This window comes from Heterodontus francisci, chromosome 32 (assembly GCF_036365525.1).
Source record: "Heterodontus francisci isolate sHetFra1 chromosome 32, sHetFra1.hap1, whole genome shotgun sequence".
In the NCBI taxonomy this organism is placed as follows: Eukaryota; Metazoa; Chordata; class Chondrichthyes; order Heterodontiformes; family Heterodontidae; genus Heterodontus; species Heterodontus francisci.
The window spans coordinates 45250076-45273187 of record NC_090402.1 but is presented as its reverse complement, the minus strand read 5'-3'; the positions used below and the strand labels follow the sequence as shown (position 1 = coordinate 45273187).

Below are 23112 nucleotides of genomic sequence, written 5' to 3'. Positions count from 1 at the left end.
CTTGCAACACTTGTAGAGTTGGATCTTGCTGGATAGTTTGCTTGATTTGAGCAAGGTGCATGTCTGTCAGATTCAATGTCTCTGCTGGGTTGATCACTTCCAGAGCATGTCAAGCTGCAGCTTCTCGTTGGATATGGAAGATTTCACACTCTGTCGTATCATCCTCATAGGGAGTGCTGCTCTTGACAACATGTCAGCGTTTCTCTTGCTTGTATGTCATGTCCAGATGATATCTCTGTAACCGGAGTAACATTCTTTGCAGACGCTTTGGAGCAGATAATAGCGGTTTGACGAAAATGCTTTGGAGTGGCTTGTAGTCGGACTCGACTGTCACTTTGTCTCTTCCAGGTAGGTATTGATGAAAATGTTCACAAGCAAAGACAGTGGCCAGGCACTCTTTCTCGATCTGAGCATAGCGTCATTCTGTTTGCGTTAATGCCCTGCATGCAAATGCAACCGGTTGTTCTTGCTGCATTAGGGTTGCTCCAAGTCCTGTCTCACTGGCGTCACACTGCAGGGTGACTTTATCATTTACATTAAAGTATTTCAGCACTGGCGTTACTGTCACTTGTTGCTTGATTTTAGTGAATGCTGCTTCTTGTTCTGTGCCCCAATACCACTGCACATCCTTGGCAGTGAGTTGATGTAATGGTTCACACTCTGACGACAAATTGGGCAAAAGTTTTGCCAAATAGTTAACGAATCCAAAAGATCGTTGCACTGCTTTTACATCTGTTGGTCACCTCATCGCTGCTACCGCTCTCACCTTTTCAGGATCTGAGCAAAGACCTTTTGCTGTCAGTACATGACCTATGTACTTGACTTTGTGCATCTTTAATAGCAATTTTTTCTTGTTCAGCTTCAGATTTATCTGAGAGCTCTGACCAGCAGTCACACTAGATTTTGATCATGGTCAGCAATGGCTTCTTCCATTGAGTCTCCGCATTCATAAACTAGCAGTTCATCCACTACAGCTTCCATGCTGGGAAGATCACTAACTATCTCATGTTGTGTGCGTTGCTACTCCTCTGGAATTGTGGAAATGCCAAATGGCATGCGTAACCATCTGTATCTCCTGAACGACGTCCAGAATGTAGTTAGAAAGTTGTTACTTTCATCCAGCTTCACTTGCCAGTAACCATCCTTCGCATTTCGGGTCGTGAAGATTTTTGTCTTTGCAAGTTGTGGCAAACTTCCTTTGGGTCGATGCATACTCTCAGGTTTTCAGGTTGTTTCACTGCTACCATGCTGCTAATCCATTCTGCAGAAGTAGTCACTTTCTTGATTACTCCTTTCTTTTCCAGCTCTTCTATCTTGTCTTTCAGGCTGGCCTTGAGGACAGCTGGAACTTTCCTCAGCAGATGCTGAATTGTTCTTACCGGCTTATCTACTTGAAATGATATTCTCCAGGAAGACATCCTAAACCTGTAAACACATTGTTGTACTCCTCTAGGATCTGTTCCGCAGTCAATGGTTTAGTGTGCAGCGACACGTTCTAAATTTATTTTTGCATGCTGAGGGTTACCAGTCTAAGCTTTAGACCAAGGTCGGAGGAGTACACTGTCTTTTGTAGTTCCACTTCTCCACAGGTCACAACATACATTTAAATGTTTATCCAGTTACCGAGGCGGTCAATCATATATTCTACTCTTTATCCCAGAATGAAATACACCAACCAGGTTTCTTTAATAAACAACAAAATTAGCAATTTATTATCAAACAAGACTTATCCAGTAACGAAGCAAAGCATGAACACACAGATTGAAATACGAAAGTTCCCTTTCTAAATTCCATACCGACGCACACACTGGAAAAAATACAGAAATTCTCTCTGCAGAGGTCTGTTACAAAATAAAAGACCTAAAAAAGAATACTTTGGCCAAATACTTGCTAATTCTTGAAGAAAAACCCTTTTGGTCTGGCATCTGGGTATACGGAAACGGGTCGCTGAGTTCTTTTCTAAAGCAGTTCTTTTCAGGCGGCGTTGAGAATGAATCTGGCAGGTTTTTCCAGCTTCTCAGGAGAGATGCAGCACCAGGGATTTTAGCTCTCTCACACTGGATCTTTGCAGGGTTTCTTCAAAGAGGTAGAGAAAGAGGTGAGCTGGGTGGTTTTTCCTTGTCAAGTTGATCTCCAACTGTCTTCAAAACAGTTCATACCCCAACTGAACCAAAACAATATCTCAGAAGCGAAACCACAAACAGAAAGACAACCTCCTGACCTGCATAAACTTGACATGTGAGTTCTCAGCAAACATCTTCCCCAGGTCACCAAGGTTTCTGTTGTTTATTGAGTTTAAAGCACATAATTTCCATCAATGGTTGTTTTCAAACAACATCTCAATGTCCTTTCAGTGAACTGTCAACAACAAAACAAAGTCCAGCATTTATGAAATCTTCAACCTTCCAATGAATCCATCCCCACAATTTAAATATCAGAAAAAATGCTTAACAGAAAATATAGAAACATCTTCATAGCACTGTCCATGTCCTCCTGAAGTCTGTTAACATCCTCCTCACTATTTATATACATTTCAACGTTTTGTGTCATCTGAAAACTTTTGAATGATGTCTTGTATACCCAGGTTCAGGCCATCAATATGTATAAAATAATTATGTGCTATTTCTGTTTCTTTATCTTTATTATTGCATCCATTCACTTACTTCAACATCTTCAAAACTGTGTCATTTGAACTGAGTTTATAATAAACCAAATGACAAGTGAGAACGGATCAGAATTAAAAGTGGTTGAGTTTGTCAAACAATGGTATATAATTTATTTGAAGAGAAATCTTCATTACTGCAGGTCTTGCTTTTTAAGGAAGGCCAATATTATCAATGATGAGATGTACTGAAATCATGAATGACTTGCCAGGATTGAGCAACAGGTGGGTAAAGATCAATTTATGCATCACAAGCAATTCATAATTATCCATTTACTTGTGGGATGAGGATATTTTTCAGTCTGCATTAAGAAGTGGAAAATTTTCTATAATAATACGGAGCATTGAGGACTAAGCATATATAATAGTAATGGAAACGTATGTGTAACTGTGGATTATATAGAGAATTTAATATAATGATCTGGGTATTAAACCTAACTTGTATATGTATATTGAAGATTGTTAAGAATAAGCAAAATGCAAAATTTAGGATTTGCAAAGGTGTTCTCTTGATCATCTGTCATGACATGGTTGGAAGATCAGGAGAGTACCCACAGAAAATCCTCGTTAATATTTTAGTCTCTGCAATCATGACCAGGTGCCATCAAAAAGTGAGCATACTCTTGTCTGAAAAGCGAAAAGTTTTATTTATTGATACAGCACTGAAACAGGCCCTTCGGCCCACTGAGTCTGTGCCGACCAACAACCACCCATTTATACTAACCCTACAGGAATCCCATATTCCCTATCACTTCCCTACACTAGGGGCAATTTACAACGACCAATTTACCTATCACCTGCAAGTCTTTGGATGTGGGAGGAAACTGGAGCACCCGGTGAAAACCCACGCAGACACAGGGAGAACTTGCAAACTCCGCATAGGCAGTACCCAGAATCGAACCCGGGTCCCTGGAGCTATGAGGCTGCGGTGCTAACCACTGTGCCACTGTGCCGCCCACTACTTTGGCATACCTGAGTATAGGTTTCACAATGCTCTGCTTTAGCTCGAAGATTGAGTCCAGCAGAACATTTGTGTATTGCTTCCCAGCCAATATTGCTTATCAGCTTCTTTAGAGCCAAAGGACCATCTGCGAGTAAGCTCACTTGTGTCTTGGGCATGTGACTCCACATGCTGACTCCTGAAAGGGTTCAGATGTTTAATGGTACATGCTTAACGGTGAAATATAGTTGACTGAATATCATGCAATTACAAGAATGGTAAAAGTCAAACTAGGTGAGCCTGGGTCCCTTTTTTTCTCGCAATTCCTATTTTCCTATTTCATGCAAGCATCCATCAAAAGAGGACAAAAAAAAGCAGAAGGGCATAATGCCACAGTTAATTGTCATCCTTTGCACCATCACCTTCACTTCACTGTGTCAGAAGCTGTTGTTATTTGCTTTTTGTCCAATAATTCAATCACTAAAATGAACCCACTTCATCAGTTGACTCAGAACTGCGGCTCGGGATCATTCATTTGTCTTGAGCTTATGTAAGATAATGACACAGCATTGTTCTGGCTTTTAGAATGAAGGATCGTCAATTCCCGTCGAAAGCAAGTTGTAAACATGTCTACCTTGGTTCATAAACAATTTAGACAATGCGTTTATCTGAGGCTGTGTTACGTGTGGTGCATCTTCCTTAAAGTGAGTGGGGTGCAGCACGGACAACTGCTAGGTTGTGTGGTGTTTAACAGAAAACATTTTCACTAGCTTGTGAAAAACTGAAAGACCTGCTGCAATCTTGTGCTACACATTGAATTCTGGTTGCGTACAGTAATTTGCTTTTTAATCAGCTGAAGCAAGTTTAGATATGAATTCCTAGAACAAAACCATCTGGGACACAAATTGAAACAATCTTTGTCTATGTGACTATATAATGGCAATATCAGTGTAATCTGGGGAATGAACAGTGAGCCAGCAGTGCTCATAGTCAGTGCACACACTGGAAAAAATACCGAAATTCTCTCTGCAGAGGTCTGTTACAAAAAAAAGACCAAAAATAGAATACTTTGGCCAAATGTTTGCTAATTCTTGAAGAAAAATAGAGAAGATATGGAAGGAAGTCAGTTGTCCCTTTTGGTCTGGCATCCAGGTATACGAAGACAAGTCACTGGGATCTTTTCTAAAGCAGTTCTTTTCAGGCAGCGTTGAGAATTGATTTGGCAGGTTTTTCCAGCCTCTCAGGAAAGACGCAGCACCAGGGATTTTAGCTGTCTCACACTGGATCTTTGCAGGGTTTCTTCAAAGAGGTAGCGAAAGAGGTGAGCTGGGTGGTTTTTCCATGGCAAGTTGATCTCCAACTGTCTTCAAAACAGTTCATACCTCAATTGAGCCGAAACAATATCTCAGAAGCGAAAGCACAATAGGATAATAGTTTACAAGCACTAAGCACGTGGAGGTGTTAACTCATTTATATAAATGGGCTAATGTATCTAAGTTAAGATAGTGGAGATTGGGATTTTAAACAAAGTCTCCATATGGTGTTATCCCACGGTGTTGTTTGAAGACCAAACATTCTTACTTGAAATAGGATCTTTTGAAGAAAAGCAAAGGAGTTTCCTTGGTGCCGTGACCTCCAGTTATCCTTTAAGCAACACCACCAAAACAGTTAAATGTTGTTTATCTCTCTGTTTGTGGGACCATGCTGTGTACAAATTCTCCATTGCATTTGCCTATGCCACACTACTGACTACACTTCAAAGGTACCTCATTGCCTGTGACGATCTTTGGGATGACCCATCTTTTGTTTTTTTTACTTGTCCTATCACCATCTCCTTTTGCCTTGCACCATCATCGCTTTTGCCATCTAATCGGTTCTGTCTTCCACCCTATCACAGGCCTTTTCATTTGTTCTTGTCCCCACTTCCCCCGCCTCTATAATTTCTTAAAACTGGCTGCATCTCTAACTCTTTCTAGTTTTGATGAAATGTCATCGACCTGAAATGTTATTGCTGTTTGTCTTTCCACAGGCACTGTCTGCCTTGCTGAGTCCTTGCAACATTTTCTGTTTTTAATTCTTTTCCTGGAGCTCTAGTATGATACTCTGCAATTGGTCACCAGATGCAGAATTAAGTATCGAACTTGCCAACTTTCTGTGTCCTTGGTAAGCAATTTGTGCCCACCCAGCACCGTTGCTACGTTGAGCAGAAGTTCATTATTCAATTGTCAAGCCATATCCCAATGCTCAGTGAATGTTGCTTTGGTACTTCAGTGATAACTGCCAGCTGTCTTCTGCTAGAGATTCTTCAAGTATTCCAAAGTTAAATGTTGCTTGCAGTTTTCAGAACAGAATGTGCCAATACATGAAACTGCCTTCAAACCCCTTTTGATATAACAACTCCCCTTAAATAACTGCTACATGTATCCAGCAACTATGAACCTGAAGCCAACTGTGGCTCCAAATGATGATTGCCACAGATCTAGAACTCAAACAATGTTGAATGAGGAAGCTGTATGTTTCTGTTGGGCAGGCTGCAGCTGATCCTCCAGAATTCTTAAGTTATATCAGTGGAAGAAAATGCTTGTAACTGGTGTCTGAGTAGTCTTAAGGAGGAGAATTATGAACACTAGTGAGATTTTGGACTCCCCTCCTTTCAGTAAATCTCAGTAAGCAGCTGACAGGAAAATACCAAGAATATCACTGTTGGTTATTTGGGGTCAAAGCTGGCAGGGGACTCATTTGGCTCCTGCTCTATGTCTTCTTCCTAAAAGTGTGGGATTTGTAATACATTTTCATCACCTTAAGGCCACTTTCTTCCTTAACACAGTTTCGTCGTGTCCATGCCGTAGTGCAGTGATTCAAAGAAAACTGTTTCATGGCATTCGACTTGTCCACTGAGCTCTGATTTATAGTGCCTGCAGTGCATCATTTGCACTTGGCCCATAAATATTGTGTAAGGACAGAGAAGCATGTCCTGGCTTTACGTCTTTGACACTAGGTTAAATAAACATTTGTTTCAGATGTTGTGTTTTGTGGGGAGAGCGGGGAGGCAGGGAAGAGCAGGGAGGAGAGCAGAAGGCAGCTGTTTTCACTTTATTTGGAAATCAAAAATTGAATACAACAAAAGATGTCCAGTAATGCCTCCGTCCAGTTGATGGAACCGTTCACCTGAGACCTTTTAGTGTGAGGAAGGAAACACTTGCTAGTGTAATCAGACATTGATTGATGCCTTTTAAGTTCAGCAGGCCACTTGTACTAGACCTCATATTAATTCTTTAAGCCTCTCCTGCCATGAGGTATGGGGACATTTTCAGTGATGAATTAAATGAAGCCATTTACTACTACATATCGCTTGGGTGCACTGAATAATTTGTGCGAGCTGCTGAAGCAGAAGAACTGTGGAAGAATGCCGGAGTCATTTATTCTTTTAACTGATGAGCATTTGGATGAGGTTTTGAACTGATGCAAACTTGGCGACTGCTTCAACTTGGATGCAGTAAGGCAGCTTTTGTTGAGACCTCTCTGGAGAGTCTGTCTGTTTCTCCCTCTCTTTTTGGCTGTACTTATCCAACACAGCAGCCAATACATCATTCCTAAATAGTTCCATCAGCTGAGTGAGCAACTCTCATTTTTCAACTTAATAAAACATGAAAACTGTGATATTTGTCTTCCTCACAGACTGGAAGGTACTCTGACTGTGTCCGGGTAATGTGGTAAAGTTAGGGTTGCCAAATCTGGTTGGATGTATTCTTGGAGGTTTGATTGCATGACCTCCCACATTGAACTGTTCTGCATCCACAAGCCTGCCATTGGCTTCCCATCACTATGCACGGTCTTCCCATGCCAATTGGAAAGGTAACAGACATTTCATTACTTGATTGGATGATTCTTTGCTGTCAGTCAAACAGCCTTTTTTCCTCATTTCTAATACTTGTATAAAACAATTTTTTTAATACCCTATTTTCGTTTGCAGGCTGTGGGCATCACTGGCAATGCTGGCATTTATTACCCATCCCTACTTGCCCTTGAGAAGATGGTGATGAACCCTCCTACTTCATGTAATGTCTGCTGCCAACACAACCACACTAGGCCCAGAGTCCTTCCTACTAGTTAGCACTTGACCAGCTCGCTGACCACACTGGGAATACAGTGTCAGTGAGACAGTGCATGGTTCAGGCTGTGCGAGCTGAAAGAATTGGTTTGCTTTCCATCCTCTGCTATTTTCCTCCCCTGATCATCCCTCTGAGACCACAATTGCAGTAATTAGCTGATTGCTTTAAGGCGCTAAAGAATGAACAGTGAAGCATCTCTACCTGATACTTCAGCACCACCTCCCTCCCTATCTCTGTAACCTCCTCTAGCCCTACAACCCTCTGATAACTCTGTGTTTCTCCAATTCTTGTTCATTCCTGATTCCCTTCACCCACCATTGGTGGCCTAGCTATCTAGATCTCTCCCTAAACCTCTCCCTCTCTTTCCTCTCTAAACCTGTCCGCCTCTCTCTCCCCCTCTCTCCTCTCTAAACCTCTCTGCTTCTCTCTTCTCCTTTAAGATACTCCTTAAAATCTGACTGTTTGCCAAGCTTCTAGTCACCTGTCCTAACCATTATGCTTCTGTGAAATGCCTTGAAACATGTTCCTATGTTAAGGGCAGTGTATAACTGCAAGTGGTTGTTATATTTGTCCTGTACATAATAACATGGTTGAGATTAACTCAAATTTGGGGTCCCATCTAGTCCATGTCATCTTCCATTGACGCTTCATAGTTTTGTGTTCCATTGAAAACATTTATGTGGCATGCGCATGGATTGGCCGTTGCAGCCATGTGATTTTAGTCATAGAAATATTTAAATTATATTTGAAAATTACAGTCCTGTCCCTGGAGCATTTTTAAAAATCTCTTTTTTTGACTAATCCCACCACATTATTTTTCCCTGTTGTTACGACCGAGGTGGCAGGAGTACACTGTTGTTTCTAGTTCCACTTTTCCACAGGTCACAATATATATTTAAATATTTACCCAGATACCGATGCGGTCAATCATATACTCAACTCTATATCCCAGAATAAAATACACCAACCAGGTTTCTTTAATAAACAACAAAATTATCAGTTTATTTTAAAACAAGTCTGAACCAGTAGTGGAGCAAAGCATTAACACACAGATTGAAATATGAAAGTTCTCTTTTTACCTTAGCCCCTCACACACACACACACACACACACTGGCTAAAGAAATTTTCTCTTTAGAGCTCTGTTACAAAAAGAACAAAAAAAATACTTTGGCCAAATACTCGCTAAGTCTTGAAGAAAAAAGAAAAGATATGGAAAGCTGTCAGTTGTCCTTTTTTTGGTCTGGCATGAGGTATATGGTGACGATCACTGAGATCCTTTTCTGGAGTAATTCATTCAGGCGGCGTCAAGGATTTATCTGGCAGGTTTTTCCAGCGTCTCAGGAGAAATGCAGCAACAGGGGTTTCTGACAGGCCTTTCAGGAGGAATGCAGCATCAATTGCTCTATTTCTTACACTCGCTTCTAAGAGCTTCCCAAAGAGATGGGAAAACTGTCAGGCTTTTCAAAGAGATGGGAAAGGCTGAGTTGAGGGTTTGTCCATGGCAGGTTGATTTTTTAACTCCTTTTCAAAACACTGTCCATACCCCATTGCCTGTCCACAGTGAAACTACGAAACCAAAACAATATCTCAAGAGTCAAGCCTGCTGACCTCTACAAATCTTGACCTGTCACTTCTTTGTAAACATCTTTACCAGGTCACCAAGGTCTTTGCTGTTCACTACTCAAAGCACATGACAGGCAGTAAATTTTGTTTTCAAACAACCTCTCAGTAGCCCTTTTTTAAAATAAAAATCTGTGGACTCCTTTTCAGTTTTAAAACACAAGCCCTCAAAATTTAACAAAAAAACAATGGAATCGCTCACAACACTGTCCTGTGCTCGGTTGTCCTCCCACTTGTAAAGCAGTCGGAGTGGTCTTCTATGTAAAAGACATGTTACAGATACATGTTGTTCATGTTTTTCTTGCAATTATATCCCTCTGGAATTGTGAGCACAGCTGACTTACTAAGTCGACCCCACCTATGTGTGTGTTTTAAAAAAACTACTATTGTCTTAAAAAAGATCAGTTACGTGCAGCATGAAGATTGGTGTCGGCTATTTTGTGGTATTTACAGATCCAGGACCAGTAGTAACAGGTGGAGAACTGCCCTGATGAGCTCTTCTTTGAGGAGTACAATGCACAAACAGTATAGATCTGACCTAATTGTCTGCAGTTGAAATACTCTTTTCCATTTACTTAAAAAAAGTTGTGTAGGAGGCTATTTGATTGCAGTATCTTGGCTGTGGCTGGTCAGACAAATGGAGCATTCAGCTTTCCTTTTGAAGTCTTGAATGGCATTTTGCACCTGTGCATATTTAATTTTTTGGTGGGTGGGGGATGCGGAAAGAGGAAAAAATACCTTACGCTTTAAAGTGGATAAAACCTTGCTGGAAAAATGCATCCTTGTACGAACACAACCAATCCTGCTTTGCTGAGAGGATCCAACCTCATGTCTCACTAGTTTTAATCAGTCTAGACCAGTATCATAACTTTTGAAAGGAGACCTGCTAACTTTAAAGTTTTCCTGCCAAGATCGACTGCAGCAGACAGTTACAGGGATGGTAAAAAGCTACGTGTCGCTGGGGATTTTTAACTTTCGCCTACTTGACTTATGTTTGTGAGTGACTCACCTGTGTGTGTTGGATGTAAATATGTAAATATACACGTACACACACAAATGACGTCTCTCCTATTTAGAGGACATGTTACCCTCTAATTTCGTGCTTACTTCATTGTACCTCTGAAGCCAATTGTTGGGACATGGGTAAAAGTGACAGACCGTTCCTCTTTTCTCTCATTTTTCTTTTCCCATTATTCTTCTTTTCTCCTGTTTCCTCATCATTCTGTTCCCTCTTTTTTCTCCCTCCTTTTCCATTTCCTCATCCTTTCTACTTATTCTCTTTCACCTCCCTTCCCCCTCTGTTATCTCCACTTGCATCTCGCCCCTTCATCCCCCATCTTGTCGCTTCTCCCTCCCTCCCTCTTATTATTCTCTGTCTTTCTCCTCAGTTCCCCTCCATTTTTCATCCTTCCCAGGGAGGCATTCACAATCTGTGTTGTTAGGATGTTAGGAGGGTGCTGAACAGCCTTGGTGTCCCTGGCCTAGGGAGGGACAAATTGGTTGCTGTTTCCAAGACTGATTGCTATCCCCTCTCTCGGGGGATAGTCTAGAAGTGCAGTGTGGATGTGGTGAGACTGAATGAAGGATGGCTATGGTACTCGCGTCAAATTCCCCTGATGAAACTTGCTGTTTACCTGTCAAAATTGGGCACTTTGGGGAGGTGCTACAGATCTTCTGGGGGCTGTGGAATAATTCTCCCATGTGCGTTGATGCCTTTGGAACAGGAGGAGTGAAAATCAGCAATAAACTGCAAGGAACTGAATGTTGGGCAAAAAATAAAGTCATAAAAGCCACATAAAATAACATCTCTGAACTGCAAAAAAGCATAAAGCAATTAGGTTCTGGCCAAACATCACACCGTTTCTGTAGCATGGTTTTATAGATGACGTGTTTAATGATACAAATTGCATCCACCGAGCAATTTTATGTTCTGTTACTTTCTGGTTATTTGGACTTGGGCTGAAGGGAGCTTAATTTCTATGGTATATCATCAGGGAGCGTTTGTTACCTGGCACATTATGACTTATTAAAATGTGAACATTTAGGACAAAGCCCTGCCACATAATTCAGACAGTACAAAATTGTCTTTGTTCAGGGCAGAATTTTAATTTGACATTGTATGCAAGATGTGAAGCTGTACCAGTCTTTTCAAGGTGGTCCTTTAACACTGTGGTGAGATTCCTATTTAGCCGAATGGGGAAAATAGAAAACTTTTTGAAATAATCTGCTTTTCTCTTGTGTATTGTTCAAAATAGCAAATACAAGCTCAACAAACAGGGAAGTTTCCTGGTATCCGGAGCAATATTTCTGTTTCAAAAAAACCTGCTACCACAAATAACAGATGAACCAGTAATTCTTGTCACTGCTGTGTACAATATGGCTGCCTTGTTAGTACTTCAGTTGTATTGAGGCGCTTCATAAATCCAAGTGTCTCTTGTTTTTCAGTTTCAGTACAGAATCATTCTTTCATCTTGGAATATACTCACAAAAATATAATCTGAGAAAGGCCAAGAGATTCCTAGAATCATAGCAATCATAGGGCGGCACAGTGGCGCAGTGGTTAGCACCGCAGCCTCACAGCTCCAGCGACCCGGGTTCGGTTCTGGGTACTGTCTGTGCGGAGTTTGCAAGTTCTCCCTGTGACTGCGTGGGTTTCTGCCGGGTGCTCTGGTTTCCTCCCACAGCCAAAGACTTGCAGGTTGATAGGTAAATTGGCCATTGTAAATTGCCCGTAGTGTAGGTCGGTGGTAGGAGAATGGTGGGGATGTGGTAGGGAATATGGGATTAATGTAGGATTAGTATAAATGGGTGGTTGTTGCTCGGCACAGACTCGGTGGGCCAAAGGGCCTGTTTCAGTGCTGTATCTCTCTCTCTATGACTCTCTAAATCTACAGTACAGAAGGAGGCTATTTGGCCCATCATGTGTGATCTGGCTCTTTGAAGGAGCAATCATACTTAGACTCACATCCCCCTTTTTTATCCATAACCCTGTAAGTTCCTCATCCTCAAGTACCTGTCAAGCTGCCTTTTAACAGTATTTATCAAGTCAGCTTTCAGGTTCAGTGTTCCAGATCCTGACAACTTGCTGAGTGAAAAAAAATTGTCCCTATCTCTTCTATATCTTTTGCAGTGATTTTGAATGTATGACCACTAGCATTGACCCACTTGCCAGATGAAATTATTTTTTTTCTTATTTACTTTATGATAAACATTCATCATCTTGAAAGCCTCCATTAGGTCACCTCTTAACCGTTTCTGTTCTAAGGTGAACAGTCCTAAGTTTTCCAACCTCTCCTCATAACTAAAGTTCCTTATCACTTCATCTCTTTCCTGAAGTGTGGTGCCCAGAATTGACATAATACTCCAGCTGAGGCCTAATCGGTGATTTATAAAATTCTAGCATGAAGAAAATCTTTGCTTTTTAACTACTTTACCAAATTGCCTTGCCACCTTTTAAGGATTTACATTTATGGATACCAAGGTCTCTCTTTGCTCATCCACACTTTTGAAACTCATGCGATTTCTATATTAGTCCTCCCAAAGTACATCACTTCTCACTTCGTTGAAATGAACTCCATCTGCCATGCTTCTCCCCATTTCACCATCTTGTCAATGTCATCCTGAAGCCTGTAACTATCCTCATCATCTCCTACTACTTTGTCAAGTTTTGTGTCATCTGCAAACTACATCACACTGCTCCCTCCACCTAGTTTGTTATAAAATTTGCAAAGAACAATGGATCCAAAACTGATACTTGGGAAAACCACTGTAACCACCTCCCAGTTTTATAAACATCCATCCACTCTCACCCATTGCTTCCTATCACTGAGCCAATTGTGTATCTGTACCACTACTTTCCCCTTAATTCCATGGACTTCCATCTTCATAATAAGGCTCACTTGTTGAATGCCTTCTGAAAGTCCATGTATGCAAGATCTACTGCTGTACCTTACTCAACCTTCTTTGTTACCTCATCAAAGAATTCAATCAGGTTAGATTAAATAGAAATCATTTCGTTTCCTGGCAGGTTGGATATAAAGCTATGAGACTTACAGATAAAGGAACTAATGAAAGTTCTTGGTGCGTGCCATTCAAAGGACGATATGTTAATAATGCATTTTAGCTCATAGCCTGCCTTTATCATTAAATCAGCCCAACATTCTATTCGTTTTTATAAATCTGATGGTTCTTTCAACTTCGATGGTCTCCATTTACAATTGCATCTCTTTTGAGGTCACCTGCAATTTGGAGTTCTTCAGTTTTACCTGTCTAATTCCATTTGATGCAGAGTACATTCACTCCAGTACAGTATAGTCTGGAATTGGAGAAAATTACTATGAACCTTATCTGTGCACAGTTAGGTACAATGGAAAAACTTGGTAACCTCACCTATTGGTTGCAGCACATTTGGGATGACGCTCGTGAGTAGTAGTCACTGCAGTTCTTTGTGTTGCGATCCTGTGTACGTGCGATATCACAGTGATCCTTCTGTGGCTAGTAATGTTCAAAATTTATATGAATAAACTTATTAATATTGTCATGCAGGCCTCCACCTGCTAAGAATGAGGTATATTAATTTTGTCATATGAACATTGATTTTAAACTGTTGCTGGAGTGAAGAGAAGACTTGTTAAAAAATCACCAGACACTTGGCTGGAAGGACATTTGCATACTTATAGACAGCGCTTGTGGAGACAAAGGTCTTTTCCCTGGTCTACTTAGCCGACATGGGTTTTGATCACCAGACATTGAAGGTGTAAGGAAGAGCATTCCAGAGACTGCTATGGTAATATAATCCACAAAAGGCAGAACTGGTTAAACCAGCTGGTCACATGACTAACTAGCTGTTCCAGGGGTGTTTTTTGAACTAGCCACAGATAGTTTGAATTCAGAAAGACTGTTTGCTCCTGGACTGAGAAGACCTCTCCTGTCTGCTCCTATCTCTTTTTCACGGAACTCCAAAGCCATAGAAGAAGTGAACCTCAAGAGAGAAAGGTCTCCTATATCAAACAAGGTTTAAGAAGAATACTGGGCCCCAATGAAAAGCAAGATCTACCTAATTTCAAGGACTCTACAGCGAGCTCGAAGAACAGTAACCAAAATCATCTTCAGATATTGCCTCAAACTTTTCCACTTTATTTCGTCTGCTCTTTCTTGCATGCGTGCATAATGTATACATGCTAGCGTGGGCGCATCACATAACTGTGAGCATTAACTGGATTGGAGTTTAAGTTTAATAAAGTTCAACCTTTTCTCGTTAAACCTAAGAAGACCTGTTTGGCTGGTTTCTTTGTCTTACAATTGGAAAGCAGTGAACAATGAGTCACGAAGGGGGGAGTTAAAAAAAATAGGTGTATTAAAAATAAAACCCTGTTACCGTAAGACCAGGTAAAGGCTGAGAGGGAACCCTAGACCCCTTTCTCAGTGGGTCTTAGCAATATTCACCAGAACGTGTGCAGTTCTTGAGGAAATATGGTGACGGGTAGAGAATAAAACATGGAATCAGAGGGACCTTTGTGTACTTGTCCATAGATCACTGAAGGCAGCAGCACAGGTAGATAAGGTGGTTAGGAAGGCATATGGGATACTTACCTTTATTAGCTGAGGCATAGAATATAAGAGCAGGAGCTGTATGAAATGCTAGTTTGGCCACAACTGGAGTACTGTGTACAGTTCTGGTCGCCACATTACAGGAAGGATGTGATTGCACTGTAGAGGGTGCAGAGGAGATTCACCAGGATGTTGCCTGGACTGGAGCATTTCAGCTATGAAGAGACTGGATAGGCTAGGGTTGTTTTCCTTAGAGCAGAGAAGGCTGAGAGGGGATCTGACTGAGGTTTACAAAATTATGAGGGGCATTGATAGGGTGGATAGGAAGTAGCTTTTTCCCTGAGTGGAGGTGTCAATAACCAGGGGGAATGGATTTCAAGTAAGGGGCAGGAGTTTTAGAGGGGATTTGAGGAAAACATTTTTCACCCAGAGGATGGTTGGAATCTGGAACACACTGCCTGAAGGGGTGGTAGAGGCAGGAACCCTCATAGCATTTAAGAAGTATTTAGATGAACACTTGAAATGCCATAGTATACAAGGTTATGGGCCAAGTCCTGGAAAATGGGATTAGAATGGATAGCTGCTTGATGGCTGGCACAGACACGATGGGCCGAAGGGCCTGTTTCTGTGCTATATGACTCTATGACTATGACTCTACGACTCGATGAAATTAGGATTGAACAGACTGGGGTTCTTTTATGTAGAAAAGAGAAGACTGAGGGAGTGACCTGATCCTTAAGACTATGAAAGGGCTTGACAGGGAAGAAGTAGAGAAGATGTTTCTATTGTGGGGAGACCAAAACTAGGGTCCTTAAATATGATAATCACTAATAAATCTAATAAGAAATTTAAGAGAAACTTCTTCATGCAAAGTGTGGTTAGAATATGAACACTTTACACAATGAATAGTTGAAGTGATTAGCACAGATGCACTTCGGGGGAAGCTAGATAAATACAGAAGGGAGAAAGGAATAGAAACTTGTGATGATAGGGTTAGATGAAGTAGGGTAGGCAGAGGCTCATGTGGACCACGAACACTGGCATGGACCAGTTGGGCCAAATGATTTTTTCTAATGCTTTAATTTCTATGTAATTCTTTTCGGGGAGGGCTGGTTGTTTTCTTTCACCCCATTCCCACTTTTCTGAAAGGTGTTGCCTCTTACTTCTGTATTGCTCCATGGACTTAATGTCTATCAAGAGGACAGGACATGCTAACTTCTTGTAGCATTACACTAAACCTGTTCTAGTGGAATAACGCAAAGCGACCTTTCAATTGGGGGAAGAAATGGTATGTGTGTAACTTGGCCACTGTCAAGCAGCTTTTAAATCCTAGTATACAGCCAGATTGAAAGTTAAACATGAGCGCTTAAAGAGCTTAATCATTACATAAGAACTTAAGTCAGGAAAGTTACTCATTGTACTTTTCCCTGATACTGGAATCCTCTCCATTTTTAATGAATTGGAAGGCGTGCAAGTTAAATTTATCTGTCAAGTGAATTTCAAATATTTCAGGTGCAAATAGCATGTATATAATTGCATGAACCATCCTGGCATATCGTGTGTATGCTGTGCTTTTCTCTCCTGAGAATGTGAAACAACGGCATATCCAAACAGAGAAACCTTGTAACCCTGACCTTTTCTGTTTGGTGAATTTATGTGCCAGTGAAGTTGCTTGTTAATCTCAGCCTTTTGAGTTAGCCACAGCTGCACATCACTCCTGGGCTCGTTTGGGTGAAAGTCACAACTCCTGAGGCCCTGCACCACACGGATGTTGGTTCTGACTGTCATGACTAGTACAGCATGGGTCTCTTCAGTCAGTCGAGAGAAGAAACATTCATCCAGTCAGGCAGGGCTGGATGTAAACCCAAGTCCCGATTTGAGCCAGAGTCAAAACCCACTGCGTCACCCGATTTTCATCCGATTTCATTTTTGCTTATAATTTGGATGTTTAGTTCAGATAAAATGTTCTCATTTGCTAGTCCATAATTTTTATCCTTATTCATAACTTATATAATGCTTGGCCTATTCTCTCATCTCACCTACTCAGTCTTACTTAATCCGTTGAATCCTGGAAGACTGAAATGCTGATTTGCCAAGAATATTCATGCTTGAATCAGGAATTTGTGAAACTAACATGTTGTTCCACGAGTTCAGTGAATCAAACTTGATTGGATAGCTACGCAAAATTAATTGGACTCTCAAGTGGAGCAGTACAGAAGGCATTGGATTAAAGCACTGAATGTTTTCAAAAAGAAATGTCAATTTATTTGGAAAATATTCTGCTTAGGTTAGGAAGTGACAGGAAGTTTTCCTGATTGGAATTCTGTCTGAATATTGAAAGTGAAAGGGTTTGGCCTAATGAGGCGAAAGTCCCACCAACATCAAATGAATGATCAATTTTTAGTGTTATCAATTGAGGGAGCAGTGTTAACAAGTATACCAGGAGAACTTCCTGTCCTTTTCTGAATAGTACCCGGGGAGCTTCTTTACATCCATCTGAACAGGTAGCTGATGTCTTGGTTTGATGCCTCATCTGAAAAATAGCACCTCTGACACTGCTACAATTCCTCAGTCTACCTGACTGGTGGTTGGAGCCTTGGTTTAACTGCACTGAAATATCAGGCTATGCTTTGAGGTATGTAGCAAGGCTTGAAGCCACAGCTTTCTGTTTCTTTTTGGAATTTTGTATAATCGGAGTGGATGGAAACAAATTAGTCCATTGGAATTCTATACATTGGGGAGATTTTAAGAGATTTGTTCATTAAAATTCTTTACCAGTGATGTGAATGGGAAGGGATTTTGACCCATTAGGAATCTATATGAAGTGAAATGGGGAAAGTTAGTAAATTAAATATCTCTATTATAGAAATGGGTTACAAGAGGCTTGGTTAATTTGAGTTCTGTATAATGGTATTAATTAGAAATAGTTTCCGTGCTTTGATCTGGTAAATACTTGGTGTGGTGGGAGCTGTAATCTAATCTTCTCGTTGCAACGGTTGAATCTGAGAAAGCAGCTGAAAATGTAAAATTGCTGAACAGCGTACAAAGCAGAGTTCCCAGATACACTAGAGCATGAAAGGCAAGATATACAGTGCAAAAGCAAATGGTATTGTAGTGCTATTAGCCATGACAACTGTTTCCAGAAAGATGTGCATAAAACCTATGTTTGTTTTGCTGCAACATTTTGTTTGGAGAGGTTGTGCAAAAACAAGGAAAGAGAAAAGCCTCTTGAAGAATAGTTGTATATTTTAAAAAGGTGTACACAGTAGTTTATTACATTTTGGTTTGGACCATTACCAGTTTCTTGGGCCGGAATTTTACGTTAAGGCAGTGGCCCTGCCCACCAGCTAAAAGGTTGGGGGGTGAGCCTGCCTCCGCCGGGCCTGAAAGCCACGAAACAAGCTCTTAATTGGCCTCAGTCGGGACTTCTGCCCATCTGAGGCACGAAGTCCCGCCTCCAAGAGCTGCTAGCCAATCAGGGAGCCAGCAGCTCCTCAGTCCCAGCAGCGACACTGGGAGTGGTGGCCACTGTTGGGACTGCACCCAGCAAAAAGGAGGACGATGAACGTTGCACTTCAGGAAGGTAAGTGGGATTTGGGCATCACCAGGGACAATTGGCTGGGCCCCGGTGAGGGGGGGTGGGTGTCGGAATGCAGAGAAAGGGGGTGGTAGTTTTAGTGGGAGTGGCCCGTGCTGCTAGGGGGCCCTCTGTGGGGCACAGGATACTAATCAGGAGGAAGCACTCCCCCAGCCTGCAAGGAGGCCGCCAGGTTTTACTGGGTGGCCTCCTCAGGTGCTGAAGTGCCTATCCACTGCTGGTAAAATTAATTGACCACTTAAGGGCCTCAATTGGCCTGAGGTGGGCGGGCTGATTGTCACCTCCCCCACCACTGGTAAAATAGCAGTAGTGGCGGGTAGGCAATGGGAATGGTGCCCCCCCCGCCCGCCTCCTACTTGATTTTACACCCCCCCCACATCTTTCAACTCTCTCCCGGGGTGGGGTTGGGGGTGTAAAATTCTGGCCTTGGTTTTGAGCAGCCCGTTACCAATCAAGGAGTCCGATAGACCTTTGGAAACACACCTAGGGTTGTCTGCTTTCTGATCTTCAGTATGTGTACTTCCACTTGATGGAAAGTGGAGATAAGGAAGATTACATCACAGCGAAGACTCAGTTTCTCCTTAGCATTTCACAGCATAAAGGTGATTAGTTGTGTTGAAATGTATGTCATTCCACGATCATTTTCTGTCTTCCTCTTTTGAATACTGTGTCTCATGGTAGAACTCTGTGATTACTAGCACTTCAGTACCTCGCCCAAGTGGATATTCTTCTGATGGTAAACAAACAGTGTTCGTTTGTCTCATTGGTAGCACTCTCACCACTGAGTCAGAAGATCATGCATTCATACTTTACTTAAGAGACTTGAGCAGTAATCTAGGCTGATGCTATCTAGGTTGATAGTTAAATGCAGTACTGAGAGAGTGTTGCTCTGTTGGAGATGTTATCTTTCAGATGAGACGTTAAACAGAGGCCCCATCCACCTATTCAGGTGGATCTAAAAGATCTCATGTTACTATTCCAAGAAGAGCATGGGATTTCTTCAGCAGGGACCTGGGGTATTTTTTTTAATATACATCAATTTCTAGACCAGCCAAAATGCAGTTAATAGTAGGATGTAAACCATTCCTATCCTTATGAAAATCTGCTAATTTGCCAGAGATCAGAAATCCTGTCTCACTTGCTTTTGCTAGTTACTAGGTATCCAAAAAGTGACATCACTGTCAGAAACTTTCTGATCAGTTTTCAGATTCTCGTAACTGTGCTTCCAAAGAATGAAAAAGAATACTGATCTAAATATAAAAACAATCTGTTCACTGAAATGTGGATGAGACTCTGTGTTACAAGTTAGTATGATTGGCTCCAATTAGGATCAGCTGTTCTCTTGCAGTGCTGTGTTTTCCGATACTGTGCCTGTGCTGTGATCCCTGATATTTTGTGATTGGAAACTACTCAGTTGGAAATGCAGCACTCTAAAGACTATGCTGCCTTTATTGATGTGGTGCCCCAAAGCAATCTCTAATCACAGCAGGAAGAATTTCCATTTGTTAACTAATTGTCCTTGCAAGAGGCAGTGTTGGCTGTGTTCTGTGGAATTGTGTGGCTGATTGACACAGAGAAAGGTCTTTGCACAAGCTGTTGTGTTAACATACCCCTCTGTAGAGCTACTCATCAGAAGCCAATCTTGCCAGTGCTCGCCCGTTCTAGTGATCCTGCTCAGGTCAGTTCAATTTTTGAATTCATTTATTGCCCATCCTTAGTTGCCCTTGAGGAGGTAGTGGTGGGCTGCCTTCTTGAAAGTTTGCTGTTCTTTATAGCAGGTTGATGCAACTGAGTGGCTTGCTAGGACATTCAGTTAAGAGTTGGTGAGAAACTTACTGTTAGTTAGTAAAACAGTCACTTTCTTGCTCTAGTTGAGCTGTTGTAACCAATGCTAAATGAACCCTGTCAGTAGTTCTGACTCTCTGATGCACAGTGTTTTCTGGTTGAGTAAGAAACCGTTGTGATGGGGATGGAACGTGTACGATCAAAACCACTTTCCATTTACTAGAATCCTGTGTAGGGAATTAACTCTTACTTGCCTTTGAACAGTGTAATCTCATTGATTGGTTGAAAGGTACTGTTACGGCCGTTATTTGACCACAACAGGGTTTATTCCTTTTAAACAGTGATTGTGCTTACCACCTCTGTGAGTGTTTTACCTTTTTACCATTACTGTGATTATGAAAGAACCAATTGGACAAGTTTTCTTGAGTTTAAACAAGAAAGAGGTAAATTTACTATACTGAACACTCTAACCCTGATTTTAAAATACAAAAAAATATGCTACCCATTCACGCACACATTCACATGAAAATCACACACACACAAATAGATTACAGAAGGAAAATAGATTTGGTGGTTAGATTAAAGTCCAGAATAAATGGAACTTAAACACACTGTCTGTGAAGTGGATGATCCGGTAGTCCTCAGCTGAAGCTGTATTCTTGAAGTCCTCGCTGGTCAATGTACACTTTGTAGTTGGTCTGCATTGCTCAGGGTCTTCTTGAAGGCAGAATTGTAGTTGACTCTCTTCCCTTGGTCGCTGGCTGTAGCCATTTGTAGGCTTGGAGGGTCCACAGTCGCAGATGATTTTCAAACTTGATGTTTTCTGGGGAGTGTTACGACTGAAGGTGGAGGAGTGCACTGTTAATTCAATCCCACTTCTCCACAGGTCACAGCATATTAATAAATTTTCCCACTTAAACAGGCAAGTAGATACTCTATTTGTCCCTGAATAAAAGTACACCAACTAGGTTTCTTTAATCAACAACAAAATTAACTGTTTATTATAAAACCAAGTCTTAATCACCAGTGAAGTAAATCTATATACAAATTGAGATATTAAAGCTCCTTATTTTCCCTAGCCCTCATGCACATGCACATACATATGGTTAACCAGAGAACAAAGGATTTTGGTTTACAGCTGTTTCATAGGAATGAAAGGAATAATAAAACAAAACTTAGTCTGTCATGATTTGGTAAGAGGTACTTCGGTTTAGTGAGGTGTCCCAAAGTTGAATAGTTGGATGCCACTTGAAGTCTTTCCAGGCGAGGTTGATGAACAGTCTGTGATGGGTAGGCGTTCAAAGAACTTGAACAGCAGAAGGCTTCACATAAGGTCTTCCATCAGGGGTGTAGCAACAGGTCTTCTTACGTCTTACAGCACCGGTACAGCAGTAGAAGATTTCTTCAAATTTCAGGATTTCTTAAAACGCAGGAGGCAACAGTAACCGTACTTGATGCCGTGATTCGTCAGAGACAGGAGGAAATAGGAATCTGCCACATTTGAAGTCCAGGGTTTCTTCTCAAGCGATGCGGGATTCCATTACAGAGAGGTAATACTTTTTCTGTGTCTTTTTCTGATCTCCAGGCAGGTCAAAATCAAATTTCAAATGCCTGCTTTTTTGTCCAAACTCACTGACTTTTAACGTTCCAAACTGAAAGCAAAACCTTCCTGAAACAGGTCACTTGCCTAGTCATAAAGTCTCTTGTCACTCAAAGAGTAGCTCTGAGGTCAAACCCCTTGCTGGTTTCCTTGAAATTACCTGCTTTTCTGTCCCTGTTTACAAGTTCAGCTTTTGTTGAACTTCCTTTCAAAAGATCCATAGAATTCAGCTTCCAATGTCCACTGAAATCTTTTTTCAGTTTTTTAAAACACATAGTATCCAAAGTTTTTAATACAAAAACAAAATCCTTGTAACAGGAGAGAGAAAGGGAAGCATGCAACTTTCTCTGCTGCTGCAGTCTCGGCTATTCGTCTTCTTGTGAGTGTAACAAAACTGCTGTTTTTGCAGAGATGGACAGATGGTTAAATAGTTCTCTCAGTCCCCTTTGTTTTTAATGAGATACAGGGTTCAGAATTGGCTCCACAGGTTCCAGGATGCCAATATTTACACTTGGACGGGTTTGTTCATTCAAAGTCAATGTGTTAGGATAGCCTTGACAGTCGTGCTAATGAAACAAACCTAGGTAATTCAGTTACTAAGAGCAAGCCACTGTTCTAGGCCCAGGGTTTCTCAGACTTTTGTCTGCAGTTGGGCCTTGGAATGTACAAAAGTGTTTCAGATGCAAATTGCGGTGGTCATCTTGGCAGCCAGTTTTTAAAAAAGTTACTGTTGGATTTTTTCAATTAAAAATCTAATGTAAGTTTCCAACTGATGAAATTAATATTTCTCATTTGGAATATGGGGTTTTCTTGACAGTACCCTCAATTCAGGAGAAACTTCCTTACGCAGAGAGTGATTAGAATGTGGAACTTGCTATCATAAGGATTAATTGAAGCGAATAGCATAGATGCATTTAAGGGGAAACTGGATAAGCACATAGAACATAGAACAGTACAGCAAAGTACAGGCCCTTCGGCCCATGATGTTGTGCCGAACATTTAACCGACTCTAAGATCAAACTAACTACCTACCCTTCATTCTACTATCATCCATGTACCTATCCAAGAGTCACTTAAATGCCCCTAATGTATCTGCTTCTACTGCCACCACATGGTGGAGAAAGAAATAGAAGATTATGATAATAGGATTAGATGGGAGGAGGCTCTTGTGGAGCATAAACGCCTGCATGGATCAGTTGGTCAAATGACCTGTTTCTGTGCTGCACCTTCTATGTAATATGTAT

General features: G+C 41.3%; 1 protein-coding gene across 4 annotated transcripts in view; it reads left to right on the top strand.

Moving 5' to 3' along the window:
• Positions 1 to 23112, top strand: part of abca2 (ATP-binding cassette, sub-family A (ABC1), member 2) — a 585325-nt gene that overhangs the window by 69603 nt on the left and 492610 nt on the right. The window contains exon 2 of one of the 4 annotated variants that reach the window (XM_068012730.1): positions 21647 to 21818. The exons of the other annotated variants lie outside the window; for them this stretch is intronic. The gene's annotated coding sequence lies outside the window, so the exon portion shown is untranslated. The remainder of the gene's footprint in view (positions 1 to 21646; positions 21819 to 23112) is intronic. 4 annotated transcript variants of the gene reach the window in all.